This window comes from Nelumbo nucifera, chromosome 1 (assembly GCF_055504915.1).
Source record: "Nelumbo nucifera cultivar China Antique chromosome 1, China Antique-T2T, whole genome shotgun sequence".
Classification (NCBI taxonomy): domain Eukaryota; kingdom Viridiplantae; phylum Streptophyta; class Magnoliopsida; order Proteales; family Nelumbonaceae; genus Nelumbo; species Nelumbo nucifera.
In genome coordinates, this window is record NC_142649.1 from 54,000,182 (window position 1) to 54,009,993 (window position 9,812).

Below are 9,812 nucleotides of genomic sequence, written 5' to 3' on the forward strand. Positions count from 1 at the left end.
AAACCTTTGAATAGTGAAAATCCAAAAGCACAAAAAACCATGGTTTTCAAACCGCCATTGACCCGAATGGATGGACATTTTGGCCTGAGAATTGTCCAGGCAACCAGTTCCGTTTTACCCCAATCCTAGTCCTTGGCCAAAAACCGTTGAATCGATCAATGACCCATTGACCCGGGCGATCAAACTGTCGACCCATTGACCTGTTCAATGGTTTTTTACCATTTTTTTTATTTTTTAATAGGGAACCATCCAGGCAACCGATTCCATTTTATCCCAATCCTGGTCCTTGGCCAAAAACCATTGAATCGGTCAATGACCCATTGACCTGGGCAGTCGAACGGTCGACCCATTGATCCTATCAATGGTTTTTGGCCGTTTTTTTGTTGTTAGAATGGGCTGCTTGTTTGAATCAGACAGTTGAACTGTCAACCCGAAAATTGGTGGCCAGAACGGTTATGTTTTCGGGTTGTATGAGTCACGCGCTCGAATGACATAACACGTATGATACTGCTTAATGGACCTCACACACTCAATTTTTTGCCTGTAATTTTTGTTGTCAGAATGGGCCGTCTATTTTAACTTGACGGTAGAACCACCATTTTTTATTTTTTTAATTGGGAATCGTTTAGGGAATCGGTTCCATTTTACCCCCAATCCCGATCGTTGGCGAAAAACCGTTGAATCGGTCAACGACCCATTGACTCGAGTAGTCGAACTGCCGAGCCGTTCAATGGTTTTTTGCCATTTATTTATTTTTTAAATTGTTGTTGTCAGATTGGGTCGTCCGTTCGTTTGAACCAGACAATCAAACCGTCGACCCAAAAAGCGATGGCCAGAACAGTTCCATTTTTTGGGCCGTATGAGTCACGTACTCGAATGTTCGTTGGCGAAAAACCGTTGAATAGGTCAACGACCCATTGACTCGAGCAGTCGAACTGCCGAGCCGTTCAATGGTTTTTTGCCATTTATTTATTTTTTAAATTGTTGTTGTCAGATTGGGTCGTCCGTTCGTTTGAACCGGAGAATCAAACCGTCGACCCAAAAAGCGATGGCCAGAACAGTTCCATTTTTTGGGTCGTATGAGTCACGTACTCGAATGACATAGCACGTATGATACTGCTTAATGGACCTCACACACTCAATTTTTCCCTATAATTTTTGTGGTCAAAACGAGTCGTCTGGTCGAACCATCGACCCAAAAATCAATGGCCAAATTGGATCCGTAATTTTTTGCTTGTAATTTTTGTTGTCAAAATGAGTCATTTGCTGTCAAAAGGGTTGCCATTTGGTGAAAGGGGAGACCACCCCTATCCCTTTAATAGATATAGTAGTAGAGGGGTCTTGCTTCGTAAGGGTTGGAATGGAACCGTTGATCTGTCAACCCGTTGACCCGGTCTTTTGGCAAAAAATCGTTGAATCAGTCAATAGCCCAATGATCTAAGTAGTCGAATTATTGACCCGTTGACCTGTTCAATGGTTTTTGGCAGTTTTTTATTTTTTTAATCAGCCATCTAGGCAATCGGTTCTGTTTTATCCTAATCTCGATCCATAGCCAAAAATCGTTGAATCAATCAATGACCCATTGACCTGGGCGGTTGAACCATTGACCCGTTCAATGGTTTTTGGTCGTTTTTTACTTTTTTAATTGTTATTATCAGAACGGGCCATCCGTTCGAACTGAACAATCGAACTGTTGACCCAAAAAACGGTGGCCAGAATGGTTCTGTTTTCAGGTTGTATAAGTCACACTCTCGAATTGCATAACACGTATGGTAATGCTTAATGGACCTCACACACTCAATTTTTTGCATGTAATTTTTGTTGTCAGAATGGGTTGTCCGTTTTTTTTTTCTTAATTGGAAACTGTCAAGGCAACCAGTTCCATTTTACCTCAGTCCTGGTCCCTGGCCAAAAACCATTGAATCGGTCAACAACCCATTGACCTGAGTGGTCGAACCGTCAACTTGTTGACCCGCTCAATGGTTTTTGGCTGTTTTTTTTTTTCAAATTTTGTTGTTAGAATGGGTCGTCCTTTTGAACCGAACGGTCAAATCATCGACCAAAAAACCGGTGGCCAGAATGGTTCCATTTTTGGGTCGTATGAGTCCCACACGCTCGAATGACATAACATGTATGATATTGCTCAATGGACCTCACACACTCAATTTTTTGCTTGTAATTTTTGTTGTCATAATGGACTATCCATTCAAACCAGACGATCGAACCGCTGACCTGAAAACCGGTGACCAAAACGGTTCTGTAAATTTTTGCTCATAATTTTGTTGTCAGAACAGGCCATCTATTCGAACCGAACGACCGAACCGTCGATCCAAAAACCGGTGGCAAAAACGGTTCTGTTTTTGAGTCGTATGAGTCACACACTCAAATGACATAACACGTATGATACTACTTAATGGACCTCTCAAACTCAATTTTTTTCCTATAATTTTTGTTGTCAGAACGGACTGTCCGTTGGAACTGGATGATTGAACCGTCGACCCGGAAATCGGTGGTCATAATGGTTCCGTAATTTTTTGCTTGTAATTTTTGTTGTTAGATTGGGTCATCCGTTTGAACTAAACGGTCGAAGAGTCGGTTGTCAGAGCATTCTTAACAACATTTATCAATAATAATAAGTAATTATACTATTTAATTAAATAATCATTAATGGTAGTTTTAATAATATTATTTAGTTATTTTTAATATAACAATAATTATTAAATTTATGAATAGGATTTATTAACAATATTCATTAAGTTAATAATTACCAAAATTAAATTAACAGTATTTATTAGCAATAGTGAGTAATTATAATATTTTATTAAATAATCAATAACAATACTTTTAATAACATTTTTAATTATTTTGAATATAACAATAATTACTATATTTATTAAAGTATTTATTAATAACAGTATTTATAATTTTAATTTAAAGTAAAATTTAAGTAAATATCTAGTTATTAACAATATTTATAATAACAGTAATTATTAATTATAATCACTAATTATATATTTATTAAATTACTGTAATAATCAGTAATTATTAAAATTGGGTTACTAAATTTATTAACAGTATTTTTTAATAACAATATTTATAATTTTAATTTAAAGTAAAATTAAAGTAATAAATAAGGTTGTTGGTATAATAAAAAATAGAAGAACAAAATAAATATAAAGTTATTACATTAATTATGTTAAAGAATATTAAAACTACAAATTAATTAACTGATCTATTTTCACTTTGGTATAATATTAAAAAGTATAAATTAATTATGTTACATAAATATAAATTAGTTGGTTGATATTAATTAAATAAGTTGTCATCATATATCTTGACAAGAGAGAGGGAAAGCTTTTAGACGAAAAATATTCCAACATTAAAACTTGGCGGAGAGAGAGAGAGAGGGAGAGAGAGTGAAAGGGGAAGAGAATGACAAAAGATAGTAATAAATGAAAATGAAAGAGAGTAATGATTACTTTTGTTGGTATTATTATAGTATTTTGAAAATATAAGGTTTTCTTATTATTGTTCTTTTGCTTACATTAAAATAACATTTTTGTAAATAAAAAAATCATAAAAGTTGCATATCAAAAATAGTAAAAATCTTAAAAATGAAAATAAATATATTCTAAGGAAGGTTGTTAGTAAAATATTAAAAGTACAAAAATAATGAAAATATAAGAAAATTAATAAAATTGTTAAATTAATTAGGTTAAAGAATATAAAAACTATAATTTAATTAATTAATCTAGGTTCACTTGAGAATAGTATAAATTATTTATGTTACATAAATATAAACTAATTAATATTTAAGACCAATGAATGGAAGAAAAAGGCAAGGTTGCCATTTGGGGCTACAAATGATATCCAATTGTTAGAATTTGCATTAAAATCCGATCCTATTATGGGTGATTCAAATTTGATCCATTGTAACTGGATCAAATATGGATCCACCCTATTTGATTTGATATAAACTATTTTGATTCAACTAAAATATATGTGCTCATATATACTTAAAATTCATATTGTATCTATCAATAAAGTTTGTCTGAATGCTATATTTTTCACTAAACTGTAGTTTTTGGACAAGTAATTTTCAATTAATTTTGTTCATAAAGTATAATATCAGTCATGTTATTAATAATATATAATACTTTGATATTTTTTAGTTTAATTTATTTATACTATTATATCCAATTATGATCTGAATTAGATGAATATGATCCAATTCAATTTTGATTGCTTACAAATCAAATTTGTATATTACCAATATCCAATTTGATTTGATTCATTTGCAGCCCTATTGCCATTTTTGTGAAAGGTTAAAATGATCTTACTTTTTATTTTTCTTACCTGAAAAAAAAAATAAAAAGTTGCCTTTCTCCAACAAGAAAATGTTGAAAAGGTCTAACCTTTTTGTCTTGTATGAAAAAAGTGGTATGAATATCCTCCAAGGTAAAAAGTAAATATTCTATTATTGGGAAAGTTTGGAGTTCAAGCATCAAGCTATTTACCATTTTTGTGAAAGAACAAAAGTAACTCCTAAAACAATTGTTAGACTCCTAAATCATATAACTTTGTCTAGTCTAAAGAAGACAAGGAAATAAGAATTCCCAAGGCATTATAGACATAGAGAGAAAGAGACTTCTCTCTTAATCATTAGGGAAATGCCAAAAAGGTTGAACATTGAGTTGTCTCTCAAAGCAAAAAGTTAAGAGCTTACATTGATGTATTAAAATTAAAAAAAAAGGGGGAAAAGTGAAGAAAACTTTTGGAAGAGAAGAGAAGACTCAAATTGGCATCTCATTAATAATAAATCTTTTTCTCACATAACTGTAATCCCCTGGTTAAGTAAGGTCACCCCATGCATGTTGCAAGCAAGTAGAGTCTATCTTCATCTTTGAGTTTATTAGTTTTGAGTTGTATTGGTGTATTCTATCCAATGGGGACATCTCATGCATGTATAAAATTTCATCAACAATCAAGAAAGTTGAAAAAAGGGGGAACAAAAAAAACCGTATGTCAAGTATTTTAAGTTGAAAGAAAAGACAAGGCATCAAGTCATCTTGGTGGAAAGGCAAAGGCTTGGTTGTGAGAGAAAGGGTTTGGGTAGAACCTATAAAGGCTATCCATTATGATGAATATGGTTTTGTTGGCATCATGAAAACCAATTAAGTAGTGGATTGAAACTCTTAATGAGTTAGCCTTAAGAACAGGATGTAGGCTTTGGAATAATAGAACTTGTATAAATCTTGATATCTTCATCTCTTCTAACTTATCTCTCTCAACTCCAACAACAACAAGCAATATTCATTTAAGTTCAGATTTGAGTGAAAAGGTTTGATGAGCACAACTAAATGTTTAAATTGATTCAAATACTCCTTCCCTAGTAGGACATGACCTCTTTGCAATAGCCAGAAATTGAAAGTCATACTTGAACATACAAATGCATAATTACTAATCTATCAGTCATCATTCCATTATCATAGTTGAAAATTATAGCACAATTTTAAACTATATCACAACTCATCTCATAAATAGACTTGTTCGTGGGTCAAGCTGGGTTGGGTTTGGATTGGGCTTGTCTCTGTATTAATATAACACATTCAAGCCCGGGCCTAAGCCCAATCTAACCATTGGACCTAGGTCTTGAGCTTAAGCCTAAAATCTGACTAGAAAATTGGGATTTTTTTTCAAGAAAATTTATTTTATTTATATTAAAAGAACTCAAGACCAAAAATAATTAAAGATCTCACTATGAATTGAAAAATAGATGAGGAACAAAGAAAAGACATATTATATGTATATATATATATAATACATTTTTTGTTATATAATATGTTATCAAGTCGAGGTCGAGCTCAGGCTAGGCTTTTTTGAGAAATCCTGAGCCTAGCCTGAAAAAAGTTGGGCTAGGTGTTTTGGCCCTAAGCCCAAGCCCAAGGGCCTAAATTCATGTCCAAGCCTATCTTGTAATGGGATGGCTCATTGGGCTACCTGGCCCATGAACAGGTCTACTGATAAGAATAACTTTTTGGAACATGGCAAATCAACAATATTAGAGAGCATACCTTTAACAACATTATAAATTATAATGTCAAGTCTAATAAGCTCAATTTTTCTCACAACTAACTAAACAATAAAAAGAATAGATCTATCAAGTTTATTACTTAAGCTATCTAACGTTCTTGATACAAAATCAAGAAAAGAACTTCCGTTTAGCTAACCACATAAACCCCAAGGTGAACCAAATCAAACAACCCTAGCGAACTTATAATATAAGAATATATGTTCAATAGATTCATCATTACTCTCACAAAAGACACAACTAACATCAACATCAAACCTTCTCTCCCTCATAATAGATCTTAACTCCTTTAAACTTTTTGAATAATCTCCATAAAAATAATTTAGATTTTGAATCAAAGGTCATTTTTAGCATTTCTTAATAAATTTGTTCACCTAACAAAGCAACTAATAAGGAAAGTTCCTATTCCTTAAACACCTAGTCAATACCTAGGGCCACCATCACCAAGGCAAACCTCCATTCTCTACCACTCATAATCAAGATCACACTCAGGCAATACAAGCATCCATATAACAAGGCATATTATGACAATACTTAGGCATTATCAGCTAGCACATCTTCATGAAACAACCACCTCCTAGCCAATGTTGCACATTATTCATTATTTAAATTTTATTAATTATTATTTTTTGTCTCTTTTATGGGGGAGGGGATGAAGAACTGAATATTTAAAAATGGGATCTAGTTCTTTGAATTTTTTAAGCATTACAACTATTTCGAATTTTTAAAGAATAATTAAGGGCATTTTTGTCCTTTAACTTGTTCAACCAATATTTAATAGTATAAGGTTTTGATAGGTTATATACATAAACACAAGTTATATGAAAGCATTTAGCACAAACCTTAGTGTATATGTAAGTAATTTATCCCTATTATTATTGCAAAATGGAAAAAAATTGCGAGCATCCAATGCGATAAAATTGATTTAAAAAGCAAGTTGGCTTTCAAGTCCTAGCTACCATTCATGAGTGATAACCATCTCAAAAACTACACAAAAACAATCATCTTAACTCATTAATCGTGGAACTATAAAATCGGTATATGATCAATGTCTCCCTAATATATGACATAGGTAATTTTTTGTCATGCTAGTACCTATCTAAACATTTCTTTAATTTTTTTATAAAGAACTAGAAATTATAAAACTTACATAATGAGTTTATAGATTATACTGCAAGCTAAGACCACTATCATCACACACACAAGGTGTACAATATTTATAACATATAGTGCTTTTATGATAGAAGATTATAAAATATTTCTTCATATAGTACAATTTGCATACAAACAAACATGACTATAATTTAATGAGAATCCTCCAAATTTGGACTTCTTTATGCTAGATTCTAATTTGCGAAAATACTGCACTCTAATAATTTATTGAGCACTCACATGTTGATTAGTAGGAACCATGTGCCCAACATTTAAAACAACAACATGAGTCAAGCTCGCCCATTGCTGCACGTGACCCGTGAATGATCTATTTACATTCCAAACCTTTCTCCTAGCCATTAGGAATTTCTCTTGATCATCCCATTTCAATTGATTTATCCATGTTTTATTGTCAACCACTCTAGCTTTTAAATCAAATTGTTCTTGGTATTGCAAGACCTATTTACCAGTTCCTCCATCATGGATCTTCCGTTCTTCATATGATCTTCTATCAAAGCTTTACTTACATCATTATTGCATGCTTTTTGAATCAAACTCTTTGCGCCCAAAGCCGTCATTACCTCTTATTCAACAAGAAATTCATCAACCCATTCAGTTAAATAGCGATATTTCCTCCTAAGGTAAAAAAGAGTAGCTAAACCTTTCTTTTCCTTTAACTGGTGCATGAAATCCTTATTTGCCTTAGTTGCTATATTTTCGCTCTTGGGCTTGTCTTGTAGCCTCAACTTGAAGTTTTTCAAGCTTGACCTTTTGTTTTTCATTAATTAAACTCGAGAAATATACAATTGTGGGAATTGTAGCCAATTGGGTTATAAAGTTAGAACACCCATTACCAATTGCAACTCCCTTTAAATTCAATTTGTGGAGAATAGATACAAGAGAATTTTGTCATAGAATATTAGACCCAATTGTAGGAATATACTTTCCAACATAGCTCTCACCGGTGATATAAAATGGGTGACTTAAATGGGTTTAATGACATAAATGCATTGAATGCAATGAAAAGATGGTTGACAATAGTATCCATATCCTTGGTATTTTTTTAGGTGTTGAAGCAATACTATAACTAATCCCAATTGTATTGCCAAGAAAATGTAAGCCAAATTTACAATTTCCAAGCACCAGGATTTGGTTTCAAATTTAGGTTAAATTGCAAGAAGTCTTCCTCACTTGGGTGTTCAAAGTCCATGATCCAAGGGTCGATTTCATAAAAGTTGCCAAGCAAGGAAGTGCAACTTGAGCCACCTTGGATCCAAATGCATAGAGGTGTCTAAGACAAAATTAAAATTGGACTTTGCACTTTATAAAATGCATAGTACATGCCAGAACTTGACTTCAGATTGATTCATAGGTATTCACTTTTGGTGGGAATGGCTTTTTTGGGAAGACAAAGGCATTGGCCAAAGAAGTGCAGGAAATGGAAAAGATAATGAGGCATAAGAGTCTAGTGGTGAAGTTGGGATTTAACTCCATTTGTATGTGCTATTTGGTTCAATGATCTAGGTTGGTTTCTTTGTAGAATGGCACCTACACATGCATGTAAGAGATTGATAGTTGTTATTAGCAACAAGTGCTTTTATAAGATAAATTATATTTAGATATATATCATTTTAGATTAAAAAAGTTATGACCATTAAGAAATTAACATTGTTACATGTACCCAAAACCAAAACAACAAACAATAAAAATGAAATATGATGCAAAATCTTATCCAATGATCATAAAGGTTGTCTTTTAGTGTCAAAATTGGAGTTGTATTTTCTAAAATGTTGGTTAACAAAAAATAATATTTTTAAAATACTCAATCTACGAACCATGTTATCAAGGGTTAAGACCCTAATTTAATGGGTCACACTAGAAGATTGAATGTGTCAAAAACCAACTTATAAATGAATATTTTTCAAGCATCTAGCTGTAATGTAATTTTAGAATTGTAACACTTTTTTTTGTCCATATAATTACAATAAATTATTACTTAGTGGAGTTCTTCTAATCATATTGAATATTTGTTTTGATAGACTCTAAAAGGGTCACCATTGAGTAATAGATATTCATCCTACATTACATTCTCTTTTCTTGGTTGTTGTTATTATTTTTCTTTTAAATAATGATACGTATCAAGAAACTATTGATTATATATCATATTCAAATTCTTATATTTGACAAAATATTTTCTAGTTTATCTTTAATTATGTAGATCATTGATTGGAAGGCGCTTGTAAACTTGCCAATTGCCATTATAATAGATGACATTCTAAACTAATACATTTTTGTTCATTAATTCTTGCAGGGAGTGGTCAAGTACCATTCAAACCATTAGCTTCTTGCATTCCTTTTGCTATTTATTTATTTATTTTATATATGTAGGAATTTTATTAATAGTTGAAAATTGATGCTGTCCATGTTGAGTTAACCTTTATCAATGAGCATATAATTTGTGTTGCAGAACATTGGATGACATTTTAAATTTAAATTTTACTAAAATTATATTAAAGATTTGTCAATGTTGATGTTTTCCTTATTTATGCTCAATTGTGATAGAAACTTA

General features: G+C 32.1%; 1 pseudogene; it reads right to left on the minus strand.

The window, feature by feature from the left end:
- Positions 1–7,354: 7,354 nt before the first annotated feature.
- LOC148803278 (serine carboxypeptidase-like 50) lies at positions 7,355–8,737 on the minus strand (annotated as a pseudogene).
- Between the last annotated feature and the right edge of the window lie 1,075 nt (positions 8,738–9,812).